The 24,391-nt window shown below is 53.2% G+C and overlaps 1 protein-coding gene across 1 annotated transcript in view; it reads left to right on the plus strand.

The window, feature by feature from the left end:
* Window positions 1–666: 666 nt before the first annotated feature.
* The window catches only part of LOC308484176 (leucine-rich repeat and fibronectin type III domain-containing protein 1-like protein), a 65,782-nt gene continuing 42,057 nt past the window's right edge, over window positions 667–24,391 (plus strand). The window contains exon 1 of the mRNA XM_081018874.1: window positions 667–901. The gene's annotated coding sequence lies outside the window, so the exon portion shown is untranslated. The remainder of the gene's footprint in view (window positions 902–24,391) is intronic.

Raw genomic sequence — 24,391 nt, forward strand, 5'->3', positions numbered from 1 at the left:
AACACGACCCCGGATTGCGGTTGACAAAAATGCAGCGCCAAGAATGAAAACCAGTCAAAACTACCAAGTCCCACCAGGCACTCTCTCCCCAAAAGGGGGGTTCCCTTAGTGGACGGGCAGAGGACCCGTCTCGTCCACGGGGCAGGGGGCTTGGCGATGGGAGCGCAATGGAGGCGCGGGGTGTCCGCAGCCGGCTGGAGAGCGGGGCGCAAGAGGCAGCGACCATCTCCCGACAGTCAGGTTGGCCCTCCGCGCCCTCTGGGGGCAAAGAGCGCCCCAAGTGCCCCGGAAAGCCGAAGCAGCCCTCAGCGCCCCACCCCAGCCCTCGGCTGCCCGGCGGCATTACGGAGAGAAGCGCGCCCGGCGCCCCCGTCTTGCGCCAAAGGGCATCCCCGCTCCGCTCTCGGGAGCCAAAAAGCAGGCGAGGCAACGCCAGCGAAGGGGGCGCGCGGGGGTCGAGGGGCGCTCCCGGAGCTGGCCGGTTCCTGACGGCGGAGAGGCTCCCCCCAGCGGGCATGGCCGAGCCGGGGCTACGGCGCCTGCTCGGCTTTGGCGGTGGGGGGGGGGGAGAGGAGGAGCCACCGCCGCCTCCGCGACGCCGGCAGCCGAGCCGCGCTCCGACGCAGGCGAGCAGGACCAGGACGGCGGAGCGGGCAAGGCGCGGCCGGGCCACGGGGCGAGGGGGCAGGGGAGGCGCCCGGATGGAGGAGCCGCCCTCCGGCCCCGCCGACTGAGCGACGCCCGCCGCGGCCCCGGCAGGCGGACAGGAGGAGCCGCCGACGGGCGCATGGCCAACCGAGCCGGAGCCGCCGCCGCGGAGCCCCCAGGAGCAGCAGCCGGGGAGGGGCGGCAGCAGCAGCAGCAGGGACGGCGCCGCTCCCGAGGGAGGCCGTGGGGCCAGGTAAGAGGGCGCGGCTACATGGGGGGTGGGCACTCGCGGCTGCTGGGCAGGGGCCCCTTCCTCCCCGGCTCGAAAGCGCCTCGAAATTGGCCAGCGCTTGCAGCCTCCCGCTCTGCCCCGAGGCGGGGCAGGCGGCCATGAGCGGAGGGATCCCTCCCCCCCCCACGAGAGAAGCGCCCACGCTTCCTCGCCCTGCCCGGCGGCGCTGGCTTGTGTGTCCCCCCACGCCCCGCAGGCGTGGGTAGAACGCCGTTTCAGCACCCCGGAGGCAGCAGGCTGCGCCCCCAGGGAAGTTTGCCGCTGGCCCCGGGCCCCGCAAGAACCGCCCCCCTTTGGACGGCAATGCGCGCTCTCGTGGGTTTGTGTGTTGCGGGTGGGGGGCGCTCCGTGTTTTCCGTTCCGCCTCCCGTGCTCAAGGCTTGGCTTAAGCGGCCCGCCCCTCCCGGAGCCGAGACCCGGCGACCTGCTCGCTGCAGCCACGGCAACCTTGACTTGCGGGCAGGCGGGGCGGCTCCTCTTCTACCAAGGCGGCGCCCCCTTCCTGGCCCGGCCCGGCTCGAGGGTCCTGCGCTCCGTCCTGGCTCGGCACCCGCCCGGCGGCGCCAAGGACGGGCCCAATCTGCTGCTCCGCAGCCGCCTGGAAAGGCGAGGCGAGCTCCGAGGGGGCGCCCCGGCTTCGCTCGCCCCCCACAGTTGGGGAAGCCTCCGTCTGACTGGGGCGGGTGCGCTGGAGGGTCGTCGTCGGAGGCGGTCCTGCTTCCGAGTCGGCCGTCTGATTTTGGTGGGCAGAGAAAGCGGAGCTGCCGGAGCTGGAGTTTCCAGGCCGAGGCCTCCTCGGGAGGAGACGAGGGCGGCGCCCGCGGGAAGCTTGGGGGCTCGCCCGCCCCGTCGGGGGTCGCTCTCCGCCGCCGCATCCCTGACCCCGCCGGAGGGAGGGGGTTCCAGGCGGGCTTCTCGACCCTTTATTCGGGGAGCCGAGGGCAGGACGGAAGGAGGAGCTGCAGGCTGCGCCCCGGCCACTCGTCGGATGTTTCACCGGGGGAGCAGCTTCCCAGGTTCTCGAAGAGAACCCAGACCTTGCGGCGGGGGCTCCTCGGCGCCAGTCAGGCTGCGGAAGACCGAGTCAGACCAGCAGTCCGCCCAGCTAAGGACCAGCAGCAACGGCTCTGCTGACCGTCGGAGGTCCCTCCCGGGGCTCGAACCTGCTGGGCGAAGGCGCTTGGCGGAGCTGGTGCACGGAGCCATTTCGAAGCGTCACGTGCTTCCTTCCAGGCCAGAGAGAGAAGGGTGCAAAAGATGCGCGGAAGCAAATGGTCCAGTTGTCTGAGGGGAGGAGGGGAAGTGCTTGCCGCTGCCTTCCTCGCGGGCTGCCGGTGGGGGGAGCTAGAGAGCCTCACCGGCCTCTCCTCCTCTGGGGAAGCGAAGATCCCACCCGCCCCGTGCGCCCCTCTGCTTTGCTGGAGTGTCTGTGTGTCTCTCCCGTCAAGGGGTGTCCTGTGGAGGGATGGAGTCCTGCTTTAGGGGAGAGGGGTCCAGTGGTCGGAGCTCCAGGGTTAGGCGCCTCTGCTGAAGTCCTTGGAAGTGCTGTTGAACCTCTCAAGAGTGATGCTGCGCAGGCAGAGTTCCTGTTTGCTGCTGACGTGGCTCTGGAAGAGCTGCAATGCTCCTGCTGTGCGGCTCCTGATGACCCCATAGCCCTCTGGCCGGTTGGAGTGGGAGAGTGGCTTGTGGCTTAGGACACCCCCCCCCCCATTCCTTGTGGATCTCCTTCTGGTGGGACTCCAAAGCTCCTTTCTCAGGCTGATGCTGGCCAGGGTAAGACTCACTGCCTGTGCCCTCTGGTCCAGGCAGCAGCACCCCAAGTGGGGAGGGTGCTATTGGGGTGAGCCTCTGGTGCCTGCAATGGCCCTGAGAGAGTCTGCCTCAGTGAGCAGGGTGCCCCCCGGGGGCAGGGGGAGTCCCCATGCACTAACTACCCTGCACTCTTACACAGTGGCTGCACTGTGGGGCTGGCCCCATGGGGCCTTTAACTCCCCCCGGCCTCTGGGAGCCTCTGTCTTCCTCATCCTCCTCGGGAGCAAAGAGAAGATCCCTTCCGTCACTGATGCGCTTCCTGCAACGGGCATTTCAGGGAAGCAGGAAAAGGTCATTGCTGCCCACGCAAATACTTCTGTGCTAATATAATATGGCAGAATACTACTCCGCGTTCCGTAAACGAAGCTTTGCTTCCTGGAGAGAAGCTGTTTGGGGCTGCCTTTTCCTCTCTTGGTTTGAGCCTTTGGGGACTTGCGGAAGTAGCAGCTGAGACCCGGAAGTCCCGCCTCTCCCTTCCTGCCATTTTGCCCACCTTGAAAGGTCAAGGCTCTTCCTGCTGGCCTTCTGCACTCCTCTGGGTGCTCTCCTGGTGGCCTGGATGTGTCGTCCAGCCTCCGCCCTCTGGCCCCGTCCCCTCTCTTGGTCCTTCTCTCTGGCATTGCATGGGGTTGGCCTAGATGACCTCTGGGTCCCCTTCCAACCCGACAATTCTGTGAGTCTGCGAATGTGGCTTTCGCTTCCCTCCCTCACCTGTGTGGGCTTTTTGTGGATGTGCATTCCAAATATACTTAATTTGGGTTGATTCCCACCTGCAATTAGCACATCTCCTCCTCCTGCCTCCCCTCCCCTCTGCTTTCATCTTGTATGGTTAACAGGAAGGAGATCCTCTGGCCAAGGGGAAGGGGGTGGCTGACGGTCTGTAGGCCACTCAGTAGGTGAGATGCAGCTCTGGTGACTCAGAGGCCGTCTGTTCATGGATGAGGAGAGAGTCGCCTTCTGCTGGCGTGGCTACCAGACTTCTATATTGTGGAGCTGAGAAAGAGGCCTCCAGAAGTCCTTCTGGCTGGCCATTTACCCCAGTGTAGCCCACCGCATGGGCTGGGGGCTCCTCCTGCCTTCTGACCAAGGTGCAGGGTCAGTGCAGAGTGGAAGGTGGCCCTCTCTGTGTGGACTTCCATGGCACAGAGCAGAGGTGCAGTTGGGTCTCTTGCTTGGAGACCTCTTGTGTAGAGGTCTCCTCATCTTGCAGGGTCAACATTCCCTTGCAAGGTGCCTGCTCAGCTGAGGGAAGGTGAAGGAGTAGGGCGCATCCTGCTTTCTTGCTGCAGGAAGGGGCAGAGGGAGAGAGACCTGCCTTGTATGGAGTCAGGCAAGCTCAGTCCTGTCTGCACTGCCTGGTAGCAGAGGTGCCCCAGGGCTTTGGGCAGAAGCTGTTGACTCCCCAGGACCTTCTGTCTGGAAGGAGATGCTCTGCCCCTGAACCACGAGGGCCTTTCCTCGAGGTGAAGCAGGGTGACTTTCAAAGGAAGGCAAACTGTACGCTGCTTTGAGCATGATTTTTTGTGTGGAAAAGTGGCAAACAGATGGGTGGATTGGTTGATTGATTGAGCAACCAGCTGTGCCATTCGAGGGTCCTGCACATCTGTCTGTCTTGGAAGGCCAGTTCTCTTGGAAGAAGGGCCTTTGGTGGGCCAGACCCTGAGGGTGGACATGGAGCAGGTGTTCAGACCATGCCCTGCCCCATCTCCCAAGACGAAAGGGGACCAGGGCAGTGTTTGTTTATGTGTTGCATTTATAACTCATATGTTTTCCTCCAAGGAGCTCCAAGTGGTGTACATTGTTCTCCCGCTCCCCATTTAATCTTCACAACCACCCTGCGAGGTAGGATAGGCTGAGAGGCAGGGACTGCCTCACCCACCCACCCCAAGGGAGCTGAGTGGGGACTTGAACGCTGCTCTCCCCTATTGATGCTGCATGGAGGGCAGTGCTTGGAGGGAGGAGGATGTTTGCTTGGGAATCCTGGCTGGGGGGGGGGGGCGCAAAGCCTTCTCCAGCCTCCTGGTCCACTGTGGCAGGTTGCCTTGCTCAGCCAAGGCTCTCCTTCTTTGGATGGCCAAGCGAGGCCTGCGGGGAATGGGGAAGGGAAAGCAATATGGCTGCTTGCTCAGCGCAAAACTTCTGAAGAATCTGCAGGGGATGGGGGGGAGGGCAGGCAAAGCTGGAGAGGGAGGAAGGAGGGCTGTTCTGGCACTGGTGATAAATGGCCAAGAGAGGCAGCCGGCTTGTTTGAGGGGTCTGTTCATTTATCAAAATAGATGGTTCTGTTTTGCTGCAGCTTCTGCAAACGATCGTGGGCTCAGAAAGGGGTTGGGGGTTGAAGTTTGGGTCTTGAGGACAGCAAACGTCAGTTGCAGGGAGTCTTGGAAGACGATGATTATTTATTATTGTGGTGGTTGTCATCTGCTTCTACCCCACCTTCCTCCAAGGAGCGAAAGACTGTGTATGTCGTTCTCCCTGCATTTTATCTTCACAGCAATCCAGTGAAGCAGGTTGCACTGAGAGAGGCAGGGACTGGCCCAAGGTCACGCCCAGGGAGAGCTTTGCGGTTGAGGGGGGAGGATTTCAACCCGGGTCTCCCAGATCCTGGTGTTACACGAATTTTAAGGTGGACATACAGTCCACAGAAGACCCACCCCCTCACCCTTCTTGGTGGTAGATAATAATAATAATATAATAATAATTTATTATTTATACCCTGCCCACCTGGCTGGGTTTCCCCAGCCACTCTGGGCGGCTTCCAGCAAAATATTAAAATACAATAATTCATCAAATATTAAAAGCTTCCCTAAACAGGGCTGCCTTGAGATGTCTTCTAAAAGTCAGATAGCTGTTTATTTCATTGACATCTGGTGGGAGGGCGTTCCACAGGGTGGGCGCCACCACCGAGAAGGCCCTCTGCCTGGTTCCCTGCAACCTCACTTCTCACAATGAAAGAACCGCCAGAAGGCCCTTGGAGCTGGACCTCAGTGGATGATGGGGGTGGAGACACTCCTTCAGGTCTACAGGTATACACTCCTTCAGGCATCTGCTTTGCATGCAAAGGCTCCTGGTTCATTCTTTGGCACCTCCAGGTAGGACTGGGAACATCCCTGGGCCAAAACCCTGGAGAGCTGCTGCCAGCCAGTGCAGACAATACTGAGGTGTGAGGCGCACTCTTAACAGCAGTCTGACACTAACCGCTCTAGGAAGCATAGGAACCAAGCAAACTGCCTCACGTGGAATCAGGCCGTGGCTCCATCTGTTTATGCTGATTGTTCATGCTCAGGGAAGCCATTGTGATGTGGCCTCTGCTATTGTTGCACTAATTATAGTAATACCTTGATTGTCCATGTACAACCTGTGCACAATGAAATGTACAATGAGTACAACACTCATCAGCCCCAAACAGCATAGGCAGGGATGATAGCAGTCCATCAACATGTGGGGGCTACCCGTGGTCTGCAAAGATGGCCAGTGGCTGTCTAGGTTTCAGCCAGATGCAAAGCTGTCGTGGCTGATCTTGGAGGAGGATGGAAGGGGGCTTGGAACCTGCCCCGTGTCTTGCTCAGGGGCTCAATTTCCGTGGCATTTCTTCTCACTATAAGCCTGAAATAATAAAAAGAACAGTTTTCACATCTGCTGAGCAGGTGCCCTGACTTTGAGAATTTGCACTCTGGCATTATAACAACAGACATTGTTTCTCTGGAGGGTGAATCACCACTGCCTGACATTCAGAGCTCTCAGGTGACCCCCCCCCCCCCAGCTCTCCTCCATCTCCTTGCTCTCACCTGCTTTTCAGGAAAGGGGGTGGGCCCTCCTTCCTGTACTCTGTCATTCGGCACCTCCTTGGCAAGTGTTCAGGGAAAAGCCATCCCCGCCCCCCTGACTGTTTCCAACACTTCCTTTGCTCACTACAATTAGGAGCCATTTCTGAGTTAGAAAATTGCAGGCTCTTCATCTGAGCTCAGAATAGATTCCCTCGGAGTCTGTGTGTCCTCAACACGCGGCTCATCTTTACCTTTGTGGAATTCCTCCCCTCCCTTTTGGAGAGAGGTTTATTTTGAGGCCTCCGGCATCAGGCAAGCGGCTTCTCTCCCCATCACCCTCTGTGCCCGTCAGAAACGTGGCTGGCCTGGGCAGGCTCTCCTCCTCCCGCTGAGCCAGCAGCAAACGCTTTCTCTGCTGGACCCAGAGGCCTTCTAGTGACTGGGAGGCACCAGAGGAGTGAGGGGCCTCCTAACCTTTGCAGATTTCCAGGTGGGCCCTTTCAGTTTGGAGAAAAGGCAAGGAAGAGACAACAGGACAGAAGCTTGTAGAATTGTAGTTTAGTTGTTTAGTCGTGTCTGCCTCTTTGTGACCCCCTGGACCAGAGCACGCCCGGCACTCCTGTCTTCCACTGCCTCCCCCAGTTTGGTCAAACTCATGCTGGTAGCTTGGCTAACACTTTCCCACCATCTCGTCCTCTGTCGTCCCCTTCTCCTTGTGCCCTCCATCTTTCCCAGCATCAGGGTCTTTTCCAGGGAGTCTTCTCTTCCCATGAGGTGGCCAAAGTCTTGGAGCCTCAGCTTCAGGATCTGTCCTTCCAGTGAGCACTCAGGGCTGGTTTCCTTCAGAATGGAGAGGTTTGATCTTCTTGCAGTCCATGGGACTCTGAAGAGTCTCCTCCAGCACCAGAATTCAAAAGCATCAATTCTTCGGCGATCAGCCTTCTTTATGGTCCAGCTCTCACTTCCATACATCACTACTGGGAAACTTGTAGAATTAGGCACGGCACAGAGAAAATGCACAGCTTCTCTTCTTCATAGCACTAGAACTGCTGGGCATCCAGAGAAGCTGAATTTTGGGAGGTTCGGGACAGAACAGTGAAATGGTGTTAAGAGTCCACCTCACACCTCAGTATTGCCTGCACTGACTGGCAGCAGCTCTCTAGGGTTTCGGCCAGGGATATTCCTAGTCTTACCTGGAGGTGCCAAAGAATGAACTGGGAGCCTTTGCCTGCAAAGCAGGCGCCTGAAGGAGTGTATACCTGTAGACCTGAAGGAGCGTCTCCACTCCCATCGTTCTGCCCGGACACTGAGGTCCAACACTGAGGGCCTTCTGGTGGTTCCCTCCCTGCGAGAAGCCAAGTTACAGGGAACCAGGCAGAGGGCCTTCTCGGTGGCGGCACCCTCCCATCAGATGCCAAGGAAATAAACTGTGGAACTCTGTCCCACAAAAGGCAGTCATGGCCACCAGGGTGGAGGGCTTTAAAAGAGGATTAGACTTATTCATAGAGGAGGAGAGTTGCTCTAGTGCTCGGATCCTGCTCGCTGGTTTCCTAAAGGCATCCGACCAGCCACTGAACGGGCAGCATGCTGGTCTCTAGGGGGCATTGGCCTGATCCAGCAGCCTCTTGTAATGCTCTTCTGGCCCTTGTGAAGCCCCGTGGGGTCGGGACGTCTGCCGCAGCCCGCGTCTGGCCAAGCGGCGAGCTGCGCATCCTGGCCTGCCCTCCCTGCGCGTTCTGTGGGCTGGGTCATCCCTGTTTGCTCAGACAGTTTCAGCTGTCAGAAACGGGCCTCCTCTCCCGCCGCGCGTGGATGTTCAGAGAGCCAGACCCTGTGAATCTTCCAAAAATAGATACCCCATTTATCAAACCTGCTTAAAGGCACCCGGCGCGTTGGCGGTGTCTCAGGCCTGCCGCACGAGAGAGAGGCTGTGATTCAGGAGCTGGTCTTGGCCTCATGATGGGCTGGCCTGGAGGACACCTTCTCCACAACCCCGGCTTCTGGAGAGGCCACTGTTTCTGGCGGGGGAGAGTCCCTGGGCTTATGACCTTCTCTGGAGCTCCAGCGCAGTTCTGGACGCATGCTTCCCTGGTGGAGTAATTTGAACCCCCATCAAACTGAGCTCACTGTTTATGTCCTCCAAGTGCTATTCTTAAAATCACGACTACAAAAGCACATTATGCAAATATTAATCTAGTGCTAACCACCCCGCTTTCTTCCTGTGCTGATCTAATGATTTTTTATGGCAGCCTCTTTTGAAGCGCTGCATTATAATTCTGTATAGAATTAAAAATCATCAAAGGCACCCCACTGCAACCATGCAATTACTCTTATTTGTTTTATATCTTCTGTAAATAAAACAGCATTTATATATGACCTGCCCTGCCAGTCACTCATTCTGCGAGTGATTCCTTCCATCATTTCACAACGGCCGGCCACTAAACATGGAGCTGAAGACAGGCAGCCTCTGTGGCCATGGAGGGAGGGGGGTTGTGGCTCAGGAACATGCGTGCGGTGGGGGTGGGGCAAGGCTGGGACATTGAGAGGACGGAGACCATTGGGTGCCAGATAACTGATTTTGGAGTATTTCTTTTAAAATTTGTGTCCTGCCTTCTGTCCATCAAGAGGACTTATCTACCTCCTAGGAGAAAAAAATACTCCTATAAAAAAACCCACCTCATTAATTCATAGAAGCATCTACTCATTTTGAATGATTAAGTGCAATGAAAAAGTCAGCTGGTTCCTTGAGATTCTACTTCCTGGCTAGAATTCTCCAGAACTTTTGTGTCAAGATGGGCTGGAAGGGTGTGTCTTTTGGCCTTCAGGCCTTGGGCGGTGTTTGGTGGGAGGGAGTGGGGAGACACCCACTGAGCTCCCCCAAACATGCCCCAGGGACAGATATGGATTTGGGGCTCTGCCGCTAACCCGCTCTCTGCTAAATGGGCCTGGCTCTCAGTTAGCAGCTTGCTTTGCCTTTATCTCCATGAGTGAACGGAAGCCTTTTCCTCTTTAAGCAGGTGAGGCCTCAGCAGCCTTGAGAGCTGCAGCCTTTTCCCCCTGGCAGTCAACCAGGTCAGGATTCATAGAATTGGAAGGGAACCCCAGGGTCATCTAGTCCAACCCTCTGCAGTGCTGAAGAATCTCTGACAGATGGCCATCCAACCTCTCCTTGAGAAACAACCTAGAAAGGCAGGTCCTCCTCCACCTTCTGAGGAAGTCTGTTCTACCGCTGAAGAGCTCTTACCCTCTTCCATGTGGCAGCCTTTCAGCTATTTGAAGGTGGCTATCCTATCCCTTCTCAATCTCTTCTGCAGGCTAAACATCCCCAGCTCCCTCAACTGTTCCTCATGTGGCTTGGTTCCCAGACCCTTCTCTGTTGCCTCCTCTGTGCATCTCCAACCTGTTTCCATGTGAATGACTTCTCCATATTCTCTGCTTCCTGAGCTGCACCAATCCCAGTGTAATGGTGTAGTGGTTAAGAGCGGTGGACTCGTAATCTGGTGAACCGGGTTCGCTTCCCCGCTCCTCCACCTGCAGCTGCTGGGTGACCTTGGGCCAGTCACACTTCTCTGAAGTCTCTCAGCCCCACTCACCTCACAGAGTGTTTGTTGTGGGGGAGGAAGGGAAAGGAGAATGTCAGCCGCTTTGAGACTCCTTAGGATAGTGATAAAGCGGAATATCAAATCCAAACTATTCTACTTCTAGATTCCTACACACACACACACACACACACACACACACACACAGTGTTATTATGATGTTTACCTTGAACGTTTCTGCTGTCTGTGGGCAGGTAGCATATTAAAGGTGGTCTTATCGCAGCACCCAGAGCAGATGGCAGCATGAGCCTGGGGTGGGGGCAAATGACAGTAGTCCAACCCCAAAGGCAGTGGGGGTGGAAGAGGAAGTGGGGCAGCAGTGGGAACTTTGGGAGGAAAAGGACATGAGTGCATGAGAGAGGTTTCTAGGGAGGGAGGGGTGGGCTTCTTGGCCCTGCCCTTTCCCCTTTGGGCAAAAGGATGCTCTTATCAGAAGGAGCCATGTGACCTCCCCTAATGCACTTGTTGGCTAACCCAGCCCAAACTATTGATTTGCTTTCAGCACTAATGCAGCAGAGCCAGGCTGAGCTTGCCACCAGCCCATCTGCGGGAGATGCGTCAAGCCCTTTAATGTCAATGACCGTATTTTTCACCCTATAGGACGTACTTTTTACCCCTCCAAAAATGAAGGGGAAATGTGTGTGCGTGCTATGGGGCGAATGCAGGCTTTCGCTGAAGCCTGGAGAGCGAGAGGCGTTGGTGCGCACCGACACTTCTCGCTCTCCAGGCTCCAGGAAGCTATCCGCAAGCCTTGCGCACCCGGGGGGAGTTCCCCCGGGCGTGCAAGGCTTGCAGGCGGCAGCCTGCAGCGCGGAGCACGGGGCACCCTCCGGAGGACACCCCGTGCTTCATGCAGGTGTCCGCAAGCCTTGCGCGCTCGGGGGAACTCCCCCCAGGCGCGCACAGCTTGCGGGCGGCAGCCGGCAGCGCGGAGCATGGGGCGCCCTCCGGAGGACGCCCCATGCTTCATGCAGGTGTCCGCAAGCCTTGTGCACCTGGGGGAACTCCTGGGTGCGCAAGGCTTGCGGATAGCAGCTTGCCACCCGACGCACGGGGCGCCCTGAAGCAGAGCGCCCCTCGCGCCGGGCAGACATCGACCAGCCCCACAAGCTCGGGGGACAGCGGGGAGGTGCAGCGCCGCCATCCCACTGTTCCCCGACCTGGTTTTGGGGGGGAAATAAAGGGAATTTTTCCCCCTTTATTTCCCCCCCCCCAAAAAGTAGGTGCGTCCTATGGGACGGAGCGTCCTATGGGACGAAAAATACGGTATTCACCGTTGCAAGCAGGCCCCTTGGCAGCCCCCACGGTGGAGTCGCGAGCCCCCCGGAGCTTCTGCAGCACCAGAATCCATCACGGCCAAGTCCCCAGAGGAGCGAAATGTGGGCACAATCAAGTTGGAAGGCTGGACTGCTGGGATGGGTGTGTGAGAGAGAGAACAGTTCTGTTTCCAGCAGTGGCCTCAGCAGTTGAGGTTTCAGCACCCTGGATAGGTCCGTGCTGGACTCCAGCGCAAGAAGGAGCCTTAAGCTCTGCCATCGCCTTCACTTTGGTACAGCCTTCCTCATCCTGTGGGTCCCCAGATGTTGTTGAACTACAACTCCCATCACCCCTAGCTAGCAAGGCCAGAGGGATGATGGGAGTTGTAGTCCAACAGCATCTGGGTTGATAACGGCTGCTTTAGTAGTTTTTGCCTCGGAAAGAGCTGGGAGGCCTCCGTTCATCTGTGAGCTGGAGTCCTCCAGATCAGACGAAGGCAATGTGGCTTCTCCTCAGGCTAGAGAGGTCCTGCCTCTCCATGGACTTCTCCTGGGCAAGCACTTTGGGTGTAGCCTGTACGTCTGAGGCCAGCCCTGCATATCGCTTCCTCTCACTCTCTGAATCCTGGCCTCACACAGAGACACACCCACCCCAGGAAGTCACAGCACTGGGGCTCATTGCTGGGGCTGGGGAAGAGGGAGTCACAGTCTGCAATCCTGGAGAATGAAGTATTAGAGGTTACCGCCCACACACTTCTGCTGCGCTTTCGGCTTGTGTGGTGGCACCTCAGTAAAACCTTGTCTTACTGTTTGTGGCAGAGTTTTCCCCCAGAAGCAGAGGACAAGAACAGGAGTCATAGTCAAATTCCTCAGTCAAGAGCTTCTTCATTGCTTGACCGGTTGCACAAGCATTTCTGTTACAAATATATACAGTGGTACCTCTGGATGTGAGCGGGATCCGTTCCGGAGCCCCGTTCGCATCCGGAGTAGAACGTAACACGTGACTGCGCATGCGCCGGTCACGTTTTGCCGCTTCCACGCATGTGCATGATGTCATTTTGAGCATGTGCGCATGCGCGAGCGATGAAACCTGGAAGTAAAGTGCTCCATTACTTCCGGGTCGCCATGGAGTGCAACCCGAAAAGGCTTAACCTGAAGTGACTTCAACCCGAGGTATGACTGTAGAAATTATTTACATTCCTTCTATTTCTCTCCAGCAAGGTATAAACTGTGTGTGTGTGTGTGTGTGTGTGTGTGTGTGTGTGTGTGTGTGTGTGCTTTCCTTGTGTGGGAATTGCAGCCTGCAACTTCCTCCCTTTATTTGCACCCCCAGCTGACACCAGTCAAGCCAAGAGTGCCACTCCCAGACACTAAAGAAAATTCTGGAACCCTCTTTAAAGCTGAAAGGAACTTTAATCTGTTTATTGAAGAATGTTTTCCTAATATAAAGCTGAGGGATGTGGCCAGAGAGGAGGCTGCTTTGGAGGGGGGGCCGTTCCAGTGAGGAAGCCAGAAGCACCTGGGCTGAGCTCTGCAGGGCACTGACCAGGTGAGACTGCGCCGGCTGCCCGTCTCATGTGCTCGACTCCCCACCCAGCTCAGGGCAGGCTTCTTGGGCTCTGCTGCCTCCTTGCATGGAGCTGGAGAAGGAGCGGGGTGCTTCTGGGCAGGGGGCCTCCCTTTGGAGGGGGGGGGGTTCCTGCAGAACAGGGAAAACCAACTCTGCACCCGCTTCTTCACAGTTAGGGCTGCCAACCAACCAACCCACAGTAATTGTTTGATCACCTGCCAATTAATAGATTAATGTGCCTATTATCAAAGCATTACTCTAGGGGTGCCTTCAGGAGGTACCAAAGCGAGATGCCAGTCAGTTTCCCATCCCTCTTTTGAAGTACGGACATATTTTCTTTTCCGTTGTTAACATTAATGCACCGGAGCTACAAGCATCCTCCAAAACCAAACACGAGTGCCTTTAATTTGCAGCCTTGCCAATTAAGCCCCCCTCTGATTAATCAACAAAATGTATTTCGAATGTTTGTGTCCTGCCTTTTGAGCCAAAGGGCCTGTAATTAAAAATGGTAAAAACGAGATACATAACAGTGATTGAAATATGATATTCCCCCAAACAGTCAATTAAGCAGCAGGGATGGCAGATGAGGCCGACGGCAGGAGAGCCCAGCAAAGCAGGCTGCAGTGGAGATCCCCTTGGCACGCGGAGCATAAAGGCTTTGCTTGGTGCCAAAAGGCTAAATGGGGGGGCAGTGAGATGACTCTCCCCCCCCTTCCAGGAGGGAAGAGGGAAGCGAGGTTGTCAAAGCTTCAGGACCCCGTATGGAAGGCCTTTACATACACACAAACATAGAGAGAGAAAGAGAGTTCTTCACAGGGTCAGGGGCACAGAGCCCCTGGGCCTTAGGGGAATTTCATTGGGGTGGAGAACTCATTTTCACTAAGGGTTGCAATATATTTAGAATTGCTTTTTGCTCTTCTGTAATTAATTATTATTATTATTATTAATGGGTTTCCCCAGCCACTCTGGGTGGCTTCCAACTCCGGCAGGAAGGTAAACGGCGTTTCCGTGCGCTGCTCTGGTTCGCCAGAAGCGGCTTAGTCCTGCTGGCCACATGACCTGGAAGCTGTACGCCGGCTCCCTCGGCCAATAAAGCGAGATGAGTGCCACAACCCCAGAGTCGGCCACGACTGGACCTAATGGTCAGGGGTCCCTTTACCTTTACCTAAAACATCAGTCGTTAAAAACTTCCCTAAACAGGGCTGCCTGTTTTTTCTAAATGTCAGATAGTTGTTTATTTCTTTGACATCTGATGTGAGGGCATTCCACAGGGCAGGCGCCACCACCGAGAAGACCCTCTACCTGGTTCCCTGTAACTTCACTCCTCGCAGGGAGGGAACTGCCAGAAGACCCTCAGAGCTGGACCTCAGTGTCTGGGTAGAACGATGGAGGTGGAGACTGAGGCTGTTTAGGGCTTTAAAGGTCAGCAACAACACTTTGAATTGTGCTCGGAAACGTACTGAGAGCCAATGTAGGACTTTCAGAATGAGTGTTATGTGGTCTCGGCGGCTGCTCCCAGTCACCAGTCTAGCTGCCGCATTCTGGATTAGTTGTAGTTTCCAGGTCACCTTCAAAGGTAGCCCCACATAGAGCGCATTGCAGTAGTCCAAGCGGGAGATAACCAGAGCATGCACCACTCTGGCGAGACAGTCTGCAAGCAGGTAGGGTCTCATCCTGCATACCAGATGGAGCTGGGAGACAGCTGCCCTGGACACAGAATTGTGACCACATTCAGAAAAGCCTGGCTGCTGAATCGCGCCAAAGGAGGCCCATCTAGTCCAGAGTCCTGCTTCCATTGTGACCAACCAGGTACCTCTTCTTAGAAGCCGACAAGGAGGAAGCAGCGATGGCCACCAAGCTGGATGGTTTTGAAAGAGGTTTAGACAAATTCATGGAGGAGGAGAGGGCCATGGATGGCTCTGCTCTGCCCCCAAAGTTGGGGGCAGCAGTGCTTCTGAATGCCAGTTGCTGGAAACCACAGGCGGGGGAAGGCTCATGTGCTGGGATCCTGTTTGAGAGTCTCCCACTGGGGCATCCATTTGGCCACTGTGAGAGCAGGATGCTGGGCTAGACTGGCCATTGGCCTCATCCAGCAGGGTCTTCCTGCGTCTTCTGGACCTGAGCAGCACCAATGCTCTCCCCTCTTGCGATTCCCAGCCACTGGCTCTGTCCAAAGTAGCTGGCAATGCACAGAATGTAACCAACAGCAGTCACAATCCATATCAAAATATTATATCAGCCCATTCAATAAACCTTTCGCTATCAGTTTGTTCAGGGAACAGAATATCCACAGTTCAATTCAATAAAAAAAGCCCAAGCTATAAAGCAGTAGTGAAGAACAGAGATGTGAAATTACATCCAGGTCAGAATAGAGATTAAAATCAATCAGAGCCATGAGATCAAGGCAGTAAAGTGCACTTAAGTGAATTGATATGAAAAGTGCAATCAACACCAAGCAATCCAGAACAGGAGTTTTCAAAACCCCTCTGGAAGTTTAAGGATCAATCGGCCAATTGGTGTCCTGGTTCAATGAATGGATCTGAGCTGTTTTCTGCTCTGCTGCCTCTGGGCCCCCTTGAACCACAAGAACAGCAGCTGCTTCCTGTCAGCATCTCCTCGGATGGCTCCAGCTCTTTCCATAGGAGGATAGAGTCGGCTGGGACACCCAAGGGTCATCTAGTCCAACCCCCCACAGTCCGGGAGTCAGAGCTGAAGCATCGCTGACAGATGGCCACCTGACCTCTGTTTAAGAAACGTCCAAGGGAGGAGAGTCCACCACCTTCTGAGGGAGGCCGTTCCACTGTAAAACAGCTCAGTTACTGTTAGAAAGGTCCTGTGTGAGTGCCTGGAGGCAGATGGAGGATGAATGGTGGCTAACAGATTGAGGTTGAATCGTGACAAGACAGAAGTACTGTTCTTGAGGGACAGGAGGCGGGCAGGTGTGGAGGACTCCCTGGTCCTGAATGGGGCAACTGTGCCCCTGAAGGACCAGGTGTGCAGCCTGGGAGTCATTTTGGACTCACCACTGTCCATGAAGGCGCAGGTCCATTCTGTGTCCAGGGCAGCTGTTTATCAGCTCCATCTGGTACGCAGGCTGAGACCCTCCCTGCCTACAGACTGTCTCGCCAGAGTGGTACATGCTCTGGTTATCTCCTGCTTGGACTACTGCAATGCGCTTTATGTGGGGCTACCTTTGAAGGTGACTCGGAAACTGCAATTAATCCAGAATGCGGCAGCTAGACTGGTGACTGGGAGCAGCCACCGAGACCATATAACACCGGTCCTGAAAGACCTACATTGGCTCCCAGTACGTTTCCAGGCACAATTCAAAGTGTTGGTGCTGACCTTGAAAACCCTAAATGGCCTCAGCCCAGTATACCTGAAGGAGCGTCTCCACTGTGGAACGCCCTCCCATCAGATGTCAAGGAGATAAATAACTTTGAACCTTTAGAAGACAGCTGAAGGCAGCCCTGTTTAGGGAAGCTTTTAATGTGTGACATTTTAATGTATTTTTAATCTTTGTTGGAAGCTGCCCAGAGTGGCTGGGGAAAACCAGCCAGATGGGTGGGGTACAAATAAATTATTTATTATTATTATTATTATTATTATTATTATTATTATTATTATTTAAAGCTCTTCCGAAGTTTTAGTCCGAATCTCCTTTCTTGTCCTTTGAATCTGTTGGTTCCGGTTTTGCCCACTGGAGCAGCAGGAGACATTGCTCCTCCATTCTCCGTGCAACAGCCCTTCAGGGATTTGAAGATGGCTATCATATCACCTCTCAGTCTTCTCCAGGCCAGCTTCTCTGGTCAGCCACTGGGAACAGGACACTGGGCTGGGTGAGCCATTGGCTGAATCCAGCAGGCCCTTCTAATGTTATCTTCTTTCTTTGGCGATCCCTTGTAGCCGAGTAAGATGGTCTTCCACGAACACGGTTTTAACAGTGAGTTTGTAAGTGACTGTGGAGGCCAATTCTGGATCCACACGTCCTTCCACAATGGGGACAATGGTTTCCGAGCGGAAGTTGATCCCAGTGAGGGTTTGCCAAGCGTGCCTTCCTCTTAGCACGTTTCTCCCTTGCGTCCTGAGTTTGAGTGTCTTCAAAGCCCAGGACACCTTTGGTCAAGGCTGTTCTCCAACTGGAGCACTCGCAGGCCAGTGTTTCCCAATTGTTGGTGGTTAACCTACATTTTTAAAAATTTGCCTTGAGAGTGTTTTTGAACCTCTTTTGTTGACCACCAGCATTATGCTTTCCATTTTTAAGTTCAGAATAGAGTAGTTGCTTTGGAAGACAATCATCAGGCATCCAAACAACATGACCAGTCCAGCAAAGTTGATGTTGAAGAAACATTGCTTTTACACTGGTGATCTTTGCTTCTTCTAGTACAGAATCCCCAAACTCCTCCCTCCAGCTGTTTTGGGACTACAACTCCCATCATCCCTAGTTAACAGGACCAGTGGTCAAAGATGATGGGAATTGTAGTCTGAAAACAGCTGGAGGGAGGAGTTTGGGGGTGCCTGTTCTAGTACACTGGTATTAGTTGTCCTGTCTTCCCTAGTGATGTGTAATTTTTTCCGGAGACACCATTGATGGAATCTTTCGAGGAGTTTGAGATGGCGTTTACAAGTGGTCCATGTTTCACAAGCATACAGTAAGGTTGGTGGTACAATAGCTTTGTAAACATATCATTATGTCGAGGGACCATCTAGATTCCTAGACTCTCTGGGGCATTTGGCAAATGGGAGAACAGAAGGCTGAGCTCGATGGGGGTCCTCTTTGGCCTGATCCAGCAGGCTTTTCTCATGTTCTTATGTGCTCTGTCACGGCACCTGTGAGACAGAAAGCAGCAAGATAGGAGGGTGCAGCAGGAACGCCCATCAAAAGACCCCGTTAAAAGGTCAGAGAAAGCAGAGAGGTCTTTGCCAGGGCGTGTGGGTGCTTTGAAGGACATAGTCTTCTCCATGTGCTCCCTGGGAGAGGGAGAAGAAGAAGAGATCCTCTTGGTTTTTTGTTTTTGTTTTTGTTTTTGTTTGTTTTTTTCAGGAACTCTGAGTTTATTTTTTTAAAAAATGATATTTATTAAGGTTTCCAATAAAAAGAACGCATCAATAAAAAAATTAAACATAAAAAAAGAAATACACAATTCAAAAGTACACAATACATAATCCAGAAAAAAAGAAAAAAGAAAAAAGAAAAAAGAAAACAGTTAAAAACAATACCACCTTTTCATCTCCATTTTTAAATTTACTTATTTTCTGGACCTCCTCATACCTCCCTCTTTTGTATTCCAGTTCAAATTGTTTGTCCAGCAATTTCTTTCCCTCTTTTTTAATCCCAATCTTTAATCTTAATATAATATAACATTAAATTTTACCTCTTAAAAACCAAATTTCAATTTCCTTTAACTTTTTTTAATCCTAATCCTTAATCTTGATCTATATATAGCTTTAAATCCTGTACAGCTGGAAGCCACTTATTTTCAATCCAACATCACTCTAACATTCTTTAATTTTGCAATATTTCTGCAGATAGTCTTTGAATTTCTTCCAATCTTCCTCCACCGACTCTTCTCCCTGGTCTCGGATTCTGCCAGTCATTTCCGCCAATTCCATATAGTCCATCAGTTTCATCTGCCATTCCTCCAGTGTGGGAAGCTCTTGTGTCTTCCAATACTTTGCGATAAGTATTCTTGCTGCTGTTGTTGCATACATAAAGAAAGTTCTATCCTTTTTTAACACCGTTTGGCCGACTATGCCCAGGAGAAAGGCCTCTGGTTTCTTGAGAAAGGTATATTTAAATACCTTTTTTAATTCATTATATATCATTTCCCAGAAAGCCTTAATCTTTGGGCACGTCCACCAAAGGTGAAAAAATGTACCTTCAGTTTCTTTACATTTCCAACATTTATTATCGGGCAAATGATAGATTTTTGCAAGCTTGACTGGAGTTATGTACCACCTGTATATCATTTTCATAATATTCTCTCTTAGGGCATTACATGCCGTAAATTTCATACCTGTGGTCCATAACTGTTCCCAGTCAGCGAACATAATGTTGTGTCCAACGTCTTGTGCCCATTTAATCATAGCCGATTTTGCCGTTTCATCCTGAGTGTTCCATTTCAGCAGCAAGTTATACATTCTTGACAAATTCTTAGTTTTGGGTTCTAACAGTTCAGTTTCTAATTTTGATTTTTCCACCTGGAAGCCAATTTTCTTGTCCAATTTAAATGCCTCCATTATCTGAAAATAATGAAGCCAGTCTCGCACTTTGTTTTTTGAAGAAGAGACCCTCTTGGTCTCAGTGTGGCTGAGTCCCGCCTGGGATTTTGGTACTTCTTGGTGGTGGTGGTGATGGGGTACGCACTTGCCTGCCTGCCTGCCTGGGCTGCTGCCGCTGGCTGCTTGCAGAGTGAGTCATCCCAGCCTTTGCAATGGCAGCAGGAGCTGGTGACTTTTGAGCAGGATGTTCTGATGGGGAGGGACACTTGTGCGGGCGGCTGGCTGGCAACGGCGCCCAGTTGGCTGCTAGCCCTGTCAGCACTCCCAGTTCCTCTGCCTGCCACAGATTCTCTGTGCAAGTGGAGTAATAATGATCAGCGGTGAACTTGGCACGGTGCTGGGTTCTGTCTGTCTTGCCGCTCGGAAGAAAGGGCTTTGCTCCTTTTTGCAACAGCCATGCTGAGTTGATTGCACAGTTCCACATTCGGCTCGACAGGCTGCTTCTGTCACACACAAACACCAGCATCGCGCGGCGTCCTGCAAATCCTGCACAACTAGGCAATTGTGTGTGAGGGTTTTTCTCCCAAACTAGTGGGATGGGGCAGGCAGGCAAGATCCAGCAGCTTCCTGAACAAGGAAATGGGGGTTTGTCTCCCGCTCCCCTCAGCACTCAGTCAAGAGTCTCCTCTTCGTCCAGGCTAAGGTTTAGCACCCTGCCCACAGCATGGTCTCCCCCCGCCCAAATTGAGAGCTGCTTTCCAAGGTCTCAGCCAGAGGCAGGTCTTTGCCAGCTGTGCCACCTCTCAGCCTTTGACTAAAGATTGAACCTGGAACCATCAACATGCAGAGCACACAAAGCGCGAACCGTGGGTGTTTTTGCTAACACATCACTTCTTCCACTTAAAAGCAGAGCATAATATATAGTCCCAGTTTTCTTATCAGCTCAACGCAATGGCTGCCATCATGAGTGTCAGGGAACTTAAGAACACCTGCTGGATCCTGTTTCCATAGTGGCTAACCAGATGCCTGTTATGGGGAGCCAGCAAGCAGGATTTGAGCACAAGACCCCTTTCTCCCCTGCTGGGGTTTCCAGCAACTGCCCTCCCCAGGACTCTCAATAGTTCTCTCCTCCATGAATTTGTCTCATCCTCTGAGAACCATCTATACGTATATATTTATTTCCCCAATCCATGTGGGCAGTTCACCCCAGAAGTCATGTAGCAACTGAGAAAGAAGAAAATGCTTCCTCTGGAGTAATGTTGTTCTGCCCAAAGTATCGATTTGTTCTGCGTTCTAGAGATTGCATTGAGGTCCAGCATGGCGCTCTTGGACCTGTGTGCGCTTCTGGACTGGCTGGGGGCAGGGCGATGTTGGGAGATGCAGCCATTGAAAGGGATTCTCATGCAGGGAGCAGGAGCCACTAGGCAAGCCAGCTGCTTGGCCTTGGCAGGGTTGTTCCTGGAAGTCTTTGTGAGTCCAGTGCAGGTGAGTCGGGGCTTCCTGCTCTCTGGCCAAAGGCCCTCCTGTTCTGCCCTCCATAACAGCAACCTGCTGTGCTCTGTGAAGGCAGTAAAGGCGAATGTTTCTTCCCTGTCTGGTGGGGGGAGGAGAGAGGTGAGAATAATAATAATAATAATAATAATAATAATAATAATAATAATTTTATTTATGCGCCACCCATCCAGCTAGGTTTCCCCAGCCACTCTGGGCAGCTCCCAGCAGATTAAAAACAGAATAAAACATCAGACATTAAAATTTTCTCTAAACAGGGCTGCCTTCAGATGTCTTCTAAAACTCAAATACAGTGGTACCTTGGTTTGCGAACTTAATCCGTTCCGGAAGTCCCTTCTTAAACCAAAGCGTTCTTGAACCAAGGCATGCTTTCCCATAGCAGTGAGGAACTCAATTTACAAATGGAACACACTCAACAGGAAGCAAAACATGTTTGTATTCCAAGGCAAAGTTCACAAACCAAAACACCTACTTCCGGGTTTGCAGCGTTCTTAATCCAAGTTGTTCATAAACTAAGCTGTTCTTAAACCAAGGTACCACTGTAGTTGCTTATTTCCTTGTTATCTGATGGGAGAACATTCCAAAGGGTGGGTGCCACCACTGAGAAGGCCCTCTGCCTGGCTCTCTGTAACCTCACTTCTTGCAGTGCGGGAACCGCCAGAAGGCCCTCAGAGCTGGACCTCATTTTTCCGGGTAGAATGATGGGGGTGGAGACGCTCCTTCAGGTATACTGGGACCACTGGTGGGTCGTGGCCTGATGCATGGTGGGTTGCAAGAGGAGCCCTCCCACAATGCAAATATTAAGAAGTGTATGTTTGGGGTACAATGGGCCCTGGGTCTTAGAAGGTTGAGCTTGCCTGCTCTGGAGCCTGGTTGCTGTTCGAGGCCCCTGTGAGAAGGGATTGGCCAGCCTTTGAGCTGGGGGACCAGGCCCCCTTCCTCATCCGTCCCGGCAAGGATGGGCCCCCTCTTGACCCCTCCCTCATTTGCCATGGCCCCATGCACCCGAGGAGGGGTCCTCTTTGCATCCAGAGAAGATCCTGACCTGGCTTCCCAGATCTGTGGGAATCTGGTTTCTGCTCGCTTCCGAGGCTGGAGCATTTGACTCAGCAAAAGGTCCTCTTCTCTTTACACGGCATTTGGGTGTGTTGCACTGGGCTGGGGATACAACAGACTCGGTTATTGTAACTCGCTCTACGTGGGGCTGCCCTTGAGACTGACCCAGAAACTCCAGCGGGTGCAGAATGCCGCAGCGAGACTCCTTACGGGGTCCTTGCCACAGGATCACATTCACCCGGTGCTATACCAGCTGCACTGGCTCCCGGTGGAGTACAGGGTCAGGTTTAAGGTGCTGGTTTTAACCTTTAAAGCCCTATACGGCCTAGGACCCTCGTACCTATGGGACCGCCTCTCCTGGTATGCCCTGCGGAGGACCTTACGGTCCACAAATGACAACACTTTGGAGGTCCCGAGCCTCAAGGAGGTTAGATTGGTTTCAACCAGGGCCAGGGCCTTTTCAGCACTGGCCCCGACTTGGTGGAACACTCTGTCTCATGAGACCAGGGCCCTGCGGGACTTGACATCTTTCCGCAGGGCCTGCAAGACAGAGGTGTTCCACCTGACCTTTGGCCAAGCCACAGTCTGATCCCCTCCTTTGGCAATCCTCACAGAACTCTAGCCCAATGGTTGCCATTAATTTGATTTGAACTGATTTTATAATGAACTGATTTTAGAATGCTGTATTATTTTACTGTTGTTAGCCGCTCCGAGCCCGGCTTTGGCTGGGGAGGGCGGGATATAAAAAAAACAAATTTATTTATTTGTTTATTTATTTATTTATTTATTTATTTTGATTATTGTGGAGCTCCCTAACCGAGGTGGCCAAAGAAGGACTTTCCCTCTGGCCTGTCCCATGATGTATCTCCTCTCTCATATGCAAAGGACTTTCCAGGGGTCGGGGTGGGGGGTGGCATTTGACAGGGGAACAGACTTCTTCCATAGGTGGTGGCCTCTCCAGAGGTTGGGCAGCCATCTGTCATGGATGCTTTAGCTGAGATTCCTGCATTTCAAGAGGGGGCTGGACTAGATGACCCCAGGGGTCCCTTCCCACTTTCTGTGATTCTCTTGCTTTCCTGGCTCCCTGTTCAGCTGCTTCCACTCTATCCTTGGGGCATATTGGGGGGGCTGAGCCAGGGTGGGGCCCTTCCCCTCCCTTCCCTCCCGGATGTGCCTTTGCCACGGAGCTTCTGGGAAACTCCATTCTGCATTTCTGGCTCTGGCTCCCTCCAGCTCCCCATCTGCTCCTTCCTGTCTTGCCAAGTCCTTGTTCTTCGGGAGTTGGATCCGTGCAGTTTACCAGGAAGTGATTACTGTCTGGCTCGCAGAGGTTCTCCTGCAAGTGCTCCTAGAGGGGGCAGGAGGTTGGGTCCAGGGGGTTCCCCTTTCCTTGCTGCTCCTGCTGCTGCACATTTCTCAGCTAAGCTCTACGTGGGGCTCCCTTGGAAGGTGACCCGGAAACTGCAACTGATCCAGAATGTGGCAGCCAGACTGGTGACTGGGAGCGGCCCTGAGACCATATAACCCCGGTCCTGAAAGACCTGCATTGGTTCCCAGTACGTTTCCGAGCACAACTCAAAGTGCTGGTGCTGACCTTTAGAGCCCTAAACGGCCTCAGCCCAGTATACCTGAAGGAGCGTCTCCATCCCCATCGTTCAGTCCAGACACTGAGGTCCAGCGCCGAGGGCCTTCTGGTGGCTCCCTCCCTGTGAGAAGTGAGGTTACAGAGAACCAGGCAGAGGGCCTTCTCGGTGGTGGTGCCTGCCCTGTGGACTGCCCTTCCATCAGATGTCAAGGAAATAAACAACTATCTGACATTTAGAAGACATCTGAAGGCATGTTTAGGGAAGTTCTGTTTTTGCTATGTTGGGCACTCCCCAGAGTGACTGGGGACACCCAGCTGGATGGGTGGGGTATAAATATATTATTATTATTATTATTATTATTATTATTATTATTATTATTATTATTATCAAAGTCCTCAGAAATGTGGCAGAGAGAGGGTACCAGGGTTTGTGAGGAGATGGTGGCAAGGATGGAGACCAAGGGGCCGTCTTAGACCTGCCTTAGCATGCTAGAGAGAAGAGTGGTGTGTCAATAAGGTCATCTCCAGGAGAAGCCGTTGTTCAGGGTGGATACAAGGGGGTCCTTCTTCATGTCGCTCATGCGGTTAAGCTGTGGAACTCCCTCCCACAGCGATGGCCACCAACTCGGATGGCTTTAAAAGAGGATTAGACAGATTCATGGAGGCTATGGGTGGCTACCAGCCAAGGTGGCTTTGCTCTGACTCCACAGAGCAGGCAGCAGTGCTTCTGAATCCCAGTTGTTGGGGACCATAGGAATGGAGAGTCCTGTGTTCGAATCCTGCTTGTGGGTTTCTCATAATGGGCACCTGGTTGGCCACTGGGAGAACAGGATGCTTGACTAAAAAGGATGCTTGAAAAGGATCTAGGAGTCTTGGTTGACCACAAACTTGACATGAGCCAACAGTGTGACGCGGCAGCTAAAAAAGCCAATGCAATTCTGGGCTGCATCAATAGGAGTATAGCATCTAGATCAAGGGAAGTAATAGTGCCACTGTATTCTGCTCTGGTCAGACCTCACCTGGAGTACTGTGTCCAGTTCTGGGCACCACAGTTCAAGAAGGACACTGA

Source organism: Podarcis pityusensis, assembly GCF_964106645.2.
Source record: "Podarcis pityusensis genome assembly, chromosome: 8".
Lineage (NCBI taxonomy): Eukaryota > Metazoa > Chordata > Lepidosauria > Squamata > Lacertidae > Podarcis > Podarcis pityusensis.